We start from the raw sequence: 14,552 nt of genomic DNA on the forward strand, positions 1-14,552 counted from the left end.
TTTTTAGGAACGATGCTCTGCTGCTCCAGGCTGCAGGAAGAAACGAGCATCTCCCTGCAGCTGATACTAGAGAAAAACCAAAATGTTGACTTCTGATCAGAGGTACGCAACAAGCTGCTCTGTGATTTCTTTGTCCTTTTCCAAGAAGGAGAAGGCAACACCCTTGTGCTTGCTGAAAAAACTTCTGCGTAAGGAAAAAATTCACGGCTGAGGATCAGGGCTGAGCTGTTGGTGTGCCACAGGGCAGAGCCCAGCTGCCGAGCAGGCCACAAGCGTTGTGATAAGTGAGTTACCGTTTCCGAAATGTTTGTAGGCACTCCTCAAGTCTTCAGCATTACGCCGGAGGCTCATGCAATTCGGCGTGCCGCCCTCACGCAGAGGATGGGCTCAAAGGCTGGAAGACGGGCAGGGCTGGTCCAGCAGTACCTCCTGCCGAGGGCACCGGTGGCCAGAGACGTGGTGCCACAACCTTTCTTTTCGCAAATGAACAAAAATATCTCCCATATAACCCGCCGCCACGAAGGCGGGATTAGGGGATCTCATGCATCAGAAGTCAAACGAATCGGAGGGGCTGCGTTTACATTAGTATCTCTCTAAAGGCTGCTGGTTTTTACCATGAATTTGCATAGCGTCCAGTGGAAACATCCCTCTCCTTATCGAGGATTTTGGTTCACATCACAAATAAGCTAGCGCAGTTTCTCTCCTGAAAGAGCTCACATTCATGGCAAAGCCGACCATTTTACATTTGTCCACGAGGCGCAATTAAGACCTTAGCTATGAATTGAAGTAGATAAGAGAGGTGAGCTTTAATGAAAGGTTAAACTTCACAGGGAATTTTATACACTGCCTTATGTCAAGGGAAAAAAAAAAAAAAAAGTCCTAGGCGGCATTTTGGAAAAGGCAGCATCCTTAATTAATGAACAAGTGATACTGTTACCTGCTCATCAGAACAAAATAGCCAGAGTTGTGTAAAAATGAGATTATGAAATTAATTCACAGACTATTTGGGATGCATTATCCCACTGGTGTCAAAAAAAATAGCAAGACCTGCAGTTTCTCCCTGACCTATAGAAAAGACGAGCTCCATCTTTCCTGGCAGGAGCTGCAAAGTACCCTTCCGACGTAGTAATTGTGGCGAATAACCCAGGTCAGCCCTGCGCAAGATACTCCTGATTGTAGAAGCCCTGAGCTGTTCGTGTGCAGGAGATATCGCAGATTGAATGCGAACAGCCCTCCCACATTACAGGGAGCCAATTTTCTGGTCATTTATTGTGACAGGCGAGAAATGCGATGGCTCCTATACGTTAAGCTGAGATGGTTTATAATACTAAAGTGTCCTCACACTCAAACAAATCCTACCTGGATTTAGCTTTACTCATAGTTTTATACTGCAATGCCCAAGAATAAAATCAGTATTCTGGGAAGCCGTAGAGGGGATCAGAGCCTTCATTTAAAAGTTGGTGCAGGCACGAGCGGGAGGCGGGCTGTCGCCAGCCACCCGGGAACGCCTCAGCACGATCTGCTCACAGCAGCAGCGGGGCCAGCGAAAACTGCTGTGTTTAAGTCTCAGCTAACCAGCGCCTGTGCCAGAAAATGGGCATTAAAGAAAGATGAAAGGAGTTTTTTATTTCACCGCAGGAATAACCAACAGGTATTAGAAATGAACATATGCAAATGCCTGTCACAGCAGCTCCACCTTTGAAAGCTCAAGAGTGACCTCATGGCAAGTATTGGACACGACCGTTGTTTTATCAGCCACCAAGGACAAGCTTAACCCAGCACCAGCCACCAGGCCCGAGCGCCACTGGGAACCAGGGGGCACGGAAGGGACCCGAGGGAGCGGGCAGAAGGGGAATAACTGGAGGCGCAGCCAGGGCTACTGTGCCAGAAAAGGTGTAGGGGTGAAGGACATAAAACCAGATATCATTGGCTCTGGTGCCCATGGAGCAATTCGTGTTACCTTGAAATTATACAGGTATGTATAAAGAATATACCGGTATACAGAAATATACATTACATTCAGAAACAGTTTGCGCTGAATTGTATCTACCTGAACCTTTGGCAAAAGGCCCCGGTAGATGAGCTCAGTTCGGAGTTTCCAGCTACTGCCCTTCTCCTGCAATCCGAGTTAGACCTTTACAAATACCTACGTCCTACCAGGCTCTTTCACTGAAGAGCAGTAACGTGATGTGCCGCAGAAGAGACAACTGCGCCCCTTTACACAACTTGGGCTTCCAAATGCTCTAGAAGGCATGGAAATGGTTCCACTTCTTGTTTTACTGACATGTCAGATGGCCATGTTATCAGATCAATTTGCTTGTAAAATTAGAGGATGTGGTGTGAAAACTAAAACTGTTGAGATGTTTCCAATCTCAAGACCAGTATTTTGATAGGTTTGAAAATAAATTTGTTGAAAATAATGCTGTAATTGAAGCAAGTCTTTGTAGAAGTGTTATAATTCACAGTGATAAATGTGTGAAGTCACAAACCATGTTATACCTGAAAAGACATTGAGATTTATTCTGGAGAAAGCTTCTTTAAAATCAGGACAACCCGATACCCTTCTGCAGTTTAAAAACAATAGAAAAGTTATTTAGAAAGGAATTTCACACTGGTGTTTTTGTATAGAGGTTCATAAACTCTACCAGGAGACATATCCAGCTCTTCCAGCCCGAAAAATCTAAAAACTAAGAGATCGTGTGGGTTATTTGGTGTGGTTCTGTTACAAAGCAAGGTGACTCAGTGGAAGTATGAGGAAAGAATATGTCGTAGCTTCTAGCCTTGCTTCGATTTTCCATATTGATTTTGACTGTAATGTAATTAGTAGTTCAGCAGGTTATTCTGCATGGCGGTTCCACGCTGTCAGACATTCCCCTTAGGGCTTGTCCTCACAGCAAATGTTGTTAAAGTCACAATTTACCTTAGTGATTGCTACGTCCCCCATCCAGACAAACCTTCGTATCATATTGCTTCAGTTAACACAAGAACTGTTGGTCTACCACTACTTAAACGTGACACAAAGCACTGTTTTCCTCTCCTTTCTTACCCTGTTTTATTTGTACTGTTTAGGTTTCCTGCCTTTACCAGTTGTCCTTAGGAAGACGGGGTTTCCACTTCTTCACGTAAATGTGCACGAGCGGCACTGCTACCTCAGCTCTTCCCCTAACGCACTAAACTGCTTTATTGAGCCTCATGGATTTAAGCCCTTTGCAAATAACGTCACCATTAAATTAATGTCATCAAATTAAATTTAACGTCACCATTAAATTAACCTAAACTGAAAATTTGAGCTGCACATATCTAATCCACATTGTTAGTGGGCCATCTGCATTACAGGAATTATAATCAGTGTCGTACGGAGCGAAGGAAAGAAGGGGGCATTTTCATCTTGTTGGATAGCAAAGGTTTCATATCTCATAAACTATTAAATGTTGTAATATGGAAAAAGAAGAGATTATTTGAAATTCCTCTGTGTCTTGGGAAACTGCTAAAGATTCATGAATATTTCAAAGAGCCCTGGCTTTCTAGAAAAGTTCCTTGGTTCTCTTGGGTGTGCTACAGATGTGGATTTTTTCATACCAGGTACAGCATCACAGATGCACGGATTAAGGTCTACTGTGGGTTGACTGTATTTTAAGCATCAGGGGGAAAAAAAGAAAAAAAATCAACATTGTTCTTTCTATAGGGCAATCCCACGCCTTGCTCAGTTGGTTCATGTGAACACAGAACAACTGCAATTTCACAAATTGCTAATTCTTTTTGTGATTAACATTTTCTATAGCCAAATACTCATTTGCACAGAAATGCACGATTTGCTCATCCTGCATTGTCTCTTACTCTGCTCACAGGCAGCTGAATTTTGCTGCTACATGCCTCTTGTAGAAAGCAGCGTTCATCTCAAGTAGAGAGTCAGGTTCCAGTTTTCAGAAGTTTTTGTTTCCTTGCCTTCATCAAGTGGTATTTTTCCTTCTGATGCTGTTCTCTTGGGACAGTTGTGCCCAGAAGCCAAAGCAGCTGCCCGTTTAGATTGCCAGGGGAGCCTGCGGAGGCTCCCTGTCCGTTTACTGACCACGCAGCCCCCAGCTGACACCCCATCCGTACAGCCACCCAGCTCCACAGTGCCGTACCACCGCAGGCCTGCTGCGAGCGGCGGGATGTGTAACGCGACAGAGCTCAGCCCCTCCTCTCTGCCTCCGAAACCCACAAATTTCACCACAGTGAATGCACGCAAGGAAAACACAGAGAAACAAGGCTTCAGCCCTCCCAGGAGGGGCTCGGTTTATTCAGTTCCTTCTGATTTCATAGAGAGATAAAGGCCTTCCATTTTTTGTATTACCAGGCCCATAACTTAGCTGCCAGCGAGCAAACTGCATTCATCCTCTGCAAGACAGGACATACATCTAACTGTCAGAGACAGAAAATGGTAAACTTTTACTAAATTTTCCCCATCCCTCACAAGATTTGGGCCCGTACAAGTATCATCTCTTGCACCGTACTGATGCAAATTGATTGATATATCATCCCTTTTTATACAAATCATTTACTATGTTCTCAAAAAAATGACAGCTCACTTCATTACTTGCTCTTACCAGCAGGTAGAAAACACGCTAACAGCCAAAGTAAAACAATACCTAATAAGAGGATTAAGTAGAGAGGATTTCTATTTAATATTGTATTAGCAATAGCAGATACCTTCCCTGCCCATTCTAACTCCCTCACAGGATACAATGTCCACGCTTGTAAGGGAAGCTTATTGACATCTGATCCGTCAATAAATCCGTTCTTGTTTTTTAATGACCCCAAGAGTTGTCTCCGCATGCTCACATAATCTTACCAACAGTTCACCCTCATAAATTAATAATTGCCTTTAGGGCCTTTTAAACCCTAGAACCTGATTTAGCTCCTTTGCAACAGTTCTCTTCTAATTGCAAATCAAGACTCAGTGCAGAGCAGGATTAAGCCTCACCAAACCAAACACAGCAGCGCATAACAACTAACCAAGAGAGACAGAGACTACAAGACTCCTTCTGGGCACAAAAAAACTCCGACATTTACAAACGGCAGCAAAAAAACATTCTCAAAGGAAAAAGGATGATCCTGGAGTTGGGACGCTACATTTGGAATAAGCGGGTTTGCGTCTTTGTTGCTAAATCCTGCGCATGACATTTGCGATTAGTTTCCCTTCTGTGTTTCAGTTTTCTGTCTGTGTAAATGGGGAGGACAGCACTTTGTTGTTATACAAGGACCTGATCAATAAGAATATATGAAAGATTCATACATAAGTGCATTAAAGCATCCATGCTATGCTAATGTCTCCCATTTAAATACTATAAAAAGCTCAGCGGGCTCTTGACTGAACCATTAAGTGAACGATAGGCAGATCAGAAATGTCCAAGAAAAAAAAAAACAGAATTACATTCTGCTATGAAACACTGGGCAACTCCTATAAAAATCAATGGGACTGCATAGTAGTAAATTGCCGGGGAGATGAGCTTTATTTCATGGCTCATAAGTGAAAACGAATGTCTAACAACCCGTCAGTCCTGACAGCTTCGCCTCTGGAAAGAACCGGCTTCTCGGGTGCTGCTGCTGCCACAGCCTCCGTCCCCCGGCCCCGCTCCTTCGGGCAGCGGCTCCTCTCCCAGCGCAGCTGCCCCGGTGCACAAGCAGCCCTGTCCTTCAGCCAGGAACCACGGGCTGGAGCATTAGCCGGGGGCAGGGGTACGCCCATATGGGGTCCGGTCCCCAAAACACTGTGAGATGGCAGAAAGCCTTCTCAAGCCTCACAGGGCTGACCCCACCGAAAGCTGCAGTGAGGATGCTGGCACAAATGTAGCATCAGCCAGCGGAGCTGTGCAAACACCTCTCTAAATTTTGGGGTTTATTTTTACGTGTTCTGCTCTCTACCTAACAACCTTACACTGCAAACAAACAAGTTATTCACTAATAATGTTATCGCTCCACTTTAAAGAAGGAGGCACAGAGAGAAAGCAGCCTGCCTGAAAACAAACAGAAAAATCTGCAACAAGGCTACAGATTGAAAAAGGACCCGGGCTCCCACATGGCTTGAAATTTGCGTCCCAGGCCAGGGCCTAACCAAAGCAGAAAGATGCAGTGTTAGCTAGCCGGTTTTATGTCACAAAAAATTATTAACACGTGGCAGCCATCAAATAAGATTGGCAGCAACTGTGGTGCTACCAAATACATTACGAGAGGAAAAGATGCACAGTTCAGAGACGTGGACTTTGGTGACTGCGCTGTGCTCGCTGAACTGGTAGGATGGCTGAATTTGAGGGAAAATGCACGTTAATATGCAAGATGTCCTGCAAACACGAGTAGCTTTGCTGCTCCCTTACCTTGCTGGCAGAACACTTGCCTACCCTTGTATGCCAGAAACCAGCAGGTGCCAATAAATTATCTCTTTTTGGATTACCATACAAATAGCTTGTTTTGATGCTGGCTGTTCGCTTAGGGAGCATAGTGCCATCCTCCAGATTCAACAATAAAATCCAGCGGGGGATCTACACAAATTAGCACTTTGTGGCCACGTCTAGAGATAAAGGTCTATGTGAACAATAGATAAAATCAAACAAATTACATAAATCCCTGAGGTTCCGGAAAAAAGCAGACTCAGATTTAACCATTGCCCCCTACTTCTTCACGTAAGGAAATTAAAATGGGTCTTTTTATCTGACAGTGAAAAAGCATGAACTCCTGAAACCTTGAGATGACAAACCAGCCTCCAACCAGAACGTGTTTTCCCTCAAGCCAAGTCCTTTGCCTTCTCCTCTCCCCAGGTACTGCGTTTGCTTCAGGTCCCCCTTCGATCTGCCGCCTCCTTCCACAACCCATGCCAGGCAGGCACTTCCATCTCTCTCTGCCTAATCTTTCAACTATTTTCCTCTTCTATAGTGGCTTTTTTTTCCCCCTGATAATGATTTCTTATTACTCTCCAAAAGGCATTTGAATCTGTTTTCCCAACTCATACAGCACAATAAATTATCAGGAATTAAATTAGCTATCAAAGGGATAATAGACTCATTCCTTCAAGGGCTAAATTAGTTTTATCATACTTTATCTGGAAGGGGGAAGGTTTAAAAATGTACTCTTCCAACAGGTTTTGTTCTTCATTATGTATACTGAAGCCTATCTTCAACAGCCACTCAAGGGACCAAGAAAAGTCAGCAGCTCAGCACAGATGGCCTTGAACTAAAGGTCAAAGAAAAGAGCATGAAAAACATGGAAGTACTTTAAAACCGTTCTTTAAAACAGTTGCTGGCTGGAGTTAACTTTCCATATAGGCTTCGCTGCCTTTGAAATGCCTTCTCGGTGTTACTGCATTCAATTAAATTTTAAAAGATTTCTTTTTTTGTTTAGCTTTGCTTTGTGTTTTAAGTGGGATTTCTGGTATCTCTCAAGAAAGGAAAAGATATTTGCTTCATTGTCGAAGGATTAGGAAATATGGATGGCCGAATTAGCTAAGACATTGTATAATATTAAAGCATCCTGGACTCTCCATTATACAATAAAAACTTAACAACAAAATCCCTCAAAAACAGACTATGAGAACTATTTTTCCCTGTATATAACATCCTGATCCCCACTGGCAGCTGAGTGGATGAAAAAGCTATACGGGACATTACTACATCTAGGAAAAATGCTGGGTAAATACCTAAAGTCCCTTTCAGCTTGTCGACCGATTTCCGAGCAAAATAGAGTGTATCATTACTTTGACATTACTGCTTAAATACTGCTTTCAAATCCCAGCTTAGTGCTGCACTCTGTACAGTTTGTTTCCAAAGCACTCATTAATACAGAGGTTATATGAAAACAGACATCCCTGGTACAGCTGGTACTGACTCTAGAACGGTTGTAAGACCCATCAGTTTGTGCTACCAAGCTGGGCAAAGAAGCTTTTTGGGTACAGGATCTTCCCTTACCTGGGTGAGGCTGGAGCAGATGTCCTCCAGAGGGGTCCATTCCAACCTGAACTATCCTACAACACAACGTTCATCGCAACCTTCCTATCGCAAACACTAACACTGAGATGCCTTCTCCTGACCACTACAATGTATTCCAGCAACAAGCTACACCTGTGAGGCAGGCAATCAAACCCAGCTGCCTTTGGCAAGGAAAAAAGCTGCTTGATTACAGGACGAGTTCAAACATGCAGCAACAGGGGCTGTTCGCTAACACATACCCGAACTGAGGAATGGAAATATTGATGTGACTTCATGTGAAGTGGAAATTAGGGGGGGGGAGCTTAAATTTCGTAATTTTCTAGGAAGAAATGGTTAAACAAAGCACAACAGGAAGAGTTTGTGATAGATACTTGGGGTGCTTTGAGGAGCTGAATGTGCTCAGCTCTGCAGTATTTGTTGGCAGCTCAATATCTCTGCACAGAAATGGCACCTTGTGAGTCTAAAGAGAGACCTTTAAACTGGACATCTAGTTAATTTTAAGAAGTAGCATAATAAAGAGATTTTATTCCTGTGGGCATCCTATGAAACAGAATTCTTTGAGGCCTGCAGGAAGCCTTGAAGAATAATTTCCACAATAGCACAAAGAGGGAAAAAAGCCCTTTAAGCCCAAGGCCTACGCCCAGCTACCTCAGGTAGGCTCCTTCAGGCACGCTGGACACAACAGGCTACACTTTTAGCAAAAAGTCAACAACCGGGAGACCCAGAATGGCTTAGGGATGAGAGAGAGAGCAGCAAATTGCACCTGATTATTACTGTAAAAAGTTCTCTGTTTCTCTGTGAAATCTGTGTTTCTTTTGGCTGTAGCTCATTCCACTGAAAAAAAAAACTTTTTTATTTTTCTAATTAATTTTAACTTTTGGCAGTTGCACTGCAGTTTATTGGCCAGGGCTTGGTGGCTGCTCTGCTCTCTGCAGTTCTTATTGTTGGATAGTTCAGGTCGTATTATTTCAGCTCAGACAATATTAATTGCTGTGACAGTTTTCAGTGCTCATACAGATATCTATCTAATGGATAAGCCACTGATTCTGTGACTATCTTCTCTTCCAATCAATGTGCTTTGTTAAAACAGGGTTATACACTGAAATGAATAAAAGGAGATTCTATAGTGAGTAGCTAAAATTAGTACTAAGGGAGTTACAAAGCCCCATGCTTCAGGAATGAACGCGTACCGGCTGGTGACAGGCAGACTTGCCCTTCACCTACCTCTACAAAAGGACAAGAGCTAAGCATATCTGAGAAACCCTGTTCATTTTCTTTGAAAGATTGCACCTCGGCTCTACTGCAAATAGCATACCATCCGTATAGCCGTATCTTAAATTAAAGGATGCGTCTCCAAGTAAATTAGAAAAACAATTTGTTTTAAAGAAAGAGATGAATTACAACTTAATTAAAACAACACAAGAAGGTGGGAGAAGGAAGGATGAATTCAGACCAGTCCTAAGGGAACTCCAGTCCTCGCAGCGCTTTGAAAGAAGACCTTCGGGTACCATACATCATCAGCACAAGAATTTCCATTAGTTATTCCCAGGAGGCATGGACTCCCCTCCGGTAGATGGCTTCACAAATATACCTCTTTACCACAGCGTACTTCCCAAGCACAGAAATCACTCACTCTAAAGTCAGTTTGTATTTAGAAACAAAAAGGAACAGAGACCGAATGGGAACACAGCAGCAGCCTCCTTCTGAAAGATTTAAAGTTGCGGCAGACAGAACAAAAGACGTGGCACTTGCATAGCATGAAATGCACCCGTAACTTACAGCGCAGTAGCCAAAGAGGGTGTCTTGGCATGCTGTCCCATGTTGGAAAGCAGACAGTACTCTTGCGAAGTAGATAAATGCAAGGAGAGTGTTAACCTTCAGCAATATATAGTCTTTCAAGAAACTTGTTTACCAGCTGCTTTTCTCCAGCAAACTCACATTCAGTAATTAATAACCCAAGCTTTCTGGTCTATGAAAAGGTGTGTAATAATTAGCTTACCTTGTCTAGCACCATGTTGTCTCCTTATTTGTTTCCATTCGTAGGTCGCTAGCTGTCCTCAGCCCGTTAGGAAGAACTGAGGCTTCAGCAAATTTGCCGAGGCTGGAGGGGCAAATCACAGTAAGTCCTGTGGGGCAAGCACTTAAACAAAACAAATTCAATCTCAGTGATCGCCCCCTTCCCGGCCACTCCATGCACATCCTAGCCCTTCATCTCCTCTTTCTTTGGAGGCTCCACAGTCCAGCTCACCAAGTTTTACCTTGTTGGGCAGAGCCCACAGATGTTCTCTGGCTGTAGCTGGCTATGCTTCTTATCTGGGCTTTATTTATATGCCCATCACCCACTCTGCTTGGTAGGAGACTGTTGACCTCTGTCCTCAGCTTCCCAGAGAGCCTAACAAACACCCTTCCCACGTTAGGAGGGCTGCCTTATATCTGGAGAGAGCTGCATGGGCCCAAGGCCTGGAGGGCAGCATATTTTTTAATTTACAGGCGGGGGAAGGAGGAGAGGGAGTAACAGAAGACCAGTAGCAACTGGATATGAGCACATCAGGAGTCCAGCTCACTTAATGATGGGCTTTACAGCATCGACACTGGATTCCTGCCCTTCAGAGGAATCGGGCACGTGGAGGAGATATGCTTATAGAGGGAGAAATGGCTTTCATTTATACACAGATGTTTATAATTAGAAACAGAAACCAAGATTTTTGTTTTCTCCTAATCTTGTCATGTAATACCTTTCACTGTAGCTATTTTTAAAAATACCTAGTTTCTTTCAGAGATGGCTATTCGCATACATTTAGCAACCAAACCACCCCACCTCCCCCAGTCCCTGGTCCTTCTCTTGCATTATGAACTGCCCTGTCTCGTTGCTCCTACTGTCAAGTCGCTTGACATTAAATACACACACACACTTACTATGTCACATTATATTTTGCTGTGAATGCAGATGTTTGGGATATCTGGGGCTTTTATTACTCACCTGGACTTTTTCCTCTGGTACGTACAACAGAAGACATTACCTTTCCAGCCATGTTTATAGTTCTAAACTTGAAGATAACTGCGCTGAGCACGGCATCAGTCACAACGAAGGCACCACAATACATCTTCTAGACCACCGAGGCATTACCTGGTAAAGCTCCTGCTGAAATGTGCCTCTTGAGCTTTGTTGTAACACCGCATTTCCAGCCCTTGCCCAGGCTCGGTCCTCTCTTCCCGGGCTGCGCAGTCCTTGGTCATCTGCCCTCCGGTGTATGCCCGCAGCCCAGCCCGTTTCGCTCCAGCACACACCCTCTCCCGGTCAGGCTCCCCAGGCACAAAACCTGCCTCTGCACTGGCCTGTCTCCCTCCTTGGGGCTGCAGTCCCCAAATGTCTGGTCTTGGAGGACTAGCACTGCTTCACAGTAGCGCAGGCTTGGACTTGTAATAATTTATATTGAGTTTCCAGCAGCGTTGGTTAAAAAAAGCAGTTCCTTTTTCTTCTCTTGAATTACTCGTTATGGCAAGGATATAGCGACCTGTACATGCTGTTATATCCCCTAGACAGTGCTGTGCAGTGCCACACAATTATGCTCGAACTCAGACATCTTTCATCACACAAACTGCTGCCTTGTGGCCCTGCCCGAGCTCATGCGCGCTGTGCTAACGTTATCCTGCATCCAGCACCTGAACTACTTCAGGCATCCAGGTGTCGTGCTGAATCGGGATGTGAAGATCCAGAACTGAGAGGCAGATTTAGGGCAGACTTAATTATGGCCTTTTCAATAACTGGCAGACGTCTGTGGTGTAAATAAACCCGACTAGAATAAATGGGACTATATCTGCAGAGAAATTTGTCCTGGACTTATTCTAGCACCTTCAAGCTGACAAATATTAGGCACCAAATATAATAATGAGGCACTCTGTTACTGTGAGGTTTTTGGTTCGGAGTGCTTGAGTGTGATACTGTCACAGTAAAAAACTTGGGACATTTTTATCTAATCTTTGTGGCATGGGACATGATAAGCACTTTGAGCACTTCCCTCTGTAGAATTAACATTAGATTCCATTTTCTCTACAGGCGTACATCTACCCTTTTGATGTTCAGCTGTGATTTTATAGTTGTATTTGTTGTAATGTTTAAAAGAAGACAATAAAAAAAAAAAATAGCAGAGGAAACCAGACTGCCAATACTGCAAGTTAGAACCAGTGGTAAAACATTAAGCAGTGAAGAAATGCAGCAAGTCTAAGCTCCTTATTCTTTGTCTTTTAGGCACTGCCGATTTTAAATGTCCTCCAAGCCGAACACATTCCTCTATAACGTACCCTGATTTAGATATCTGCCCTCACAAAGAATTCTGTCTTTTAAAAATAAATAGGGATAGCTCATAGAGATTGCATGTTGTTTGACTGATTTATTTAAACCCACAGAACTTCTTGCTCCACCAACAATTCCGTTTTGCCTACATGATACCAAACATACCAAATGCAGTGGTGGACCTGAAGGTGGAACCGGGAGAAGCTGCAGGGCAGGACCAGAGACACGAGCTAGGAGAGAACAGCTAGGTCTGGGAGGCGATGAAAGGCTTGCGGCAGCCTGAGCGACCGGAGGCACCCTGGGCGAGGGTTTCAGGCTTATGGGAAGCATTAGCCCAACATGGTGAAGGTCTTTGCAGCCACAAGAGTGTGCCTGAGCTAACACAGAAAAAAGAAGCAAGATGAAACCTAGGAGAGTAAAGCTCAAAGATGCGTAATGCTGAGAAAAGGTGAGAGCTAAATGCTGACTGAAAAAGGGCTTGGAGCCCTGAGCACAGATGCAGTCTCTTGTTTGATTTCCCTTGAGTTCAGAAAAATGGAACTTTGTACATTTTACACAGAAAATTAAAATTGCATCAAAGAAACATCTGAGTTCATCATCCATGCCTCTTAATAGGAGCATCCTTAAATTGGTTCAGTGCTCAGGTTGTAAAGAGTAATTATAGCAATCTATTAGAAAGAAAACAGACTGTATGTAGGGTAGGAATGGGTAATATATTATGTTAACACATAGTAAAAATAAAATTATCAGTATGAAAAAGAAAAAAAAAATTGGCTTGGATTTCACTCCCCAAGGCTGACTGCACCGTTTCCTGTAGCTTGCCTATTCATGAACTTTCTGGTCATTCCCAATTTGTTACTGTCCATGCTTGTCCCTGTTACGGTCATTACATTTATTTTTATAGCTGCTTTTATCCAAAGCATATGTTGTCAATGGCCTTCTTTCCTTATCTTCAGTGCTTTCAATTACATAATGTACCATGGTACCTTGTAGCAATTCCAAAGCAAATGTATCTTGGATGATAGATTACAAATGAAAAATGAATGCTCTGGGACATCTTAATAGCTTATTTCCCCCCATGCTTCCTGCCAATGTGCCTCGGCATGTCTCATACATGTATCCAAATAGATCAAAATATCAGCCAGTATATTCACTAAATTCATTTTTTCTTTTAGTGTTAACAGCAAGGAAATCATCAGAAATGGTGAAGGTTCTTTATTGAACAGCAAAACTTAACTGGCAGTGATCGAAAGCTGCCTTACATAGACCAGAAGGCATTTGATTTTAATCAGTCAGGAAGGAAACGGTAAAACAAACGAATATACTCTGATCTTCAAAAAGAGGTTCTCCAGGGAAAGGGGAGAGTGTTCTGCTTCTCAAAGGTTAACAGCCTCATAGTGCCCTTTTTGGGAACCTGATCCCTGATTTGTGAGTAGTTTCCTTCCTTCCTTCCTTCTCCACAGAAGAATAAAGCTGTGCTTCTGCAGCTTTGAACTCACTGCCAGTTTTGCTGTTGAATTTCACGCAGAAGGACTTTGCTAGTGACTTGTGTTTGGTGGGGGAATAAGCAAGCACTGAGGGCACCGCTGTCCTGGCATCACTAAATACACAAATACCACGAACAGAAGCCACGGCAGGCAAATACCCTTTCTGGCCACAGGAATGTGCAAGTTGGTCCATGGAGGAAGAGCTAGGCTGTCTTCAGCAGCGAGAGGCCAGCAAACTGTCCTAGCACAGCCCTCTGTGCCAGCGGTTTCACAGTTTATGCCAATGCAGCAAGCACCATGACCTACCAGGTCACCCAGATCCTTTCCCACAGCATATTTCAAAGCGTGTGCCAGGCAAATTTCTTACAGATACAGTGACCTGAGAGTTGACAAGGACCTCAGGAAGTCACTTGTGATGTCCTTATAACCGTTCCGTGCTCCAGCACTGGCAGGCTAAACTCTAGGGAGTCACTGACAAGTTATTTACTCCATACAGGTGTATAAATTTGGGCTTGAGCCATTTGCATTAATATTTGTGATGATGATGAATTACAGGCTTAACTGATCGGCTCTGATTTCCCTCTGATGCACCCTCTCAGCCTCTGAAGCTCAGTGTAAGGAACTAAAAGAAGACATTTTTGCAAGGTCTCCTTTTGCAAGGAAAGCCACTGCTTTCCTCTTCACTGTATTCACATCTAACACTGGTGCTGCAAAGCACGGTCCTGGAGAAGGATATTGGCTCCAAGTCTTTATTTCCCGAGCGATTTAAATAATTTGGACCAATATGAACATAGGGTGTTTGTGCTTCAT

This window comes from Nipponia nippon, unplaced genomic scaffold (genome assembly GCF_047370975.1).
Source record: "Nipponia nippon isolate SJK-2023a ecotype South Korea unplaced genomic scaffold, ASM4737097v1 scaffold_7, whole genome shotgun sequence".
Lineage (NCBI taxonomy): Eukaryota > Metazoa > Chordata > Aves > Pelecaniformes > Threskiornithidae > Nipponia > Nipponia nippon.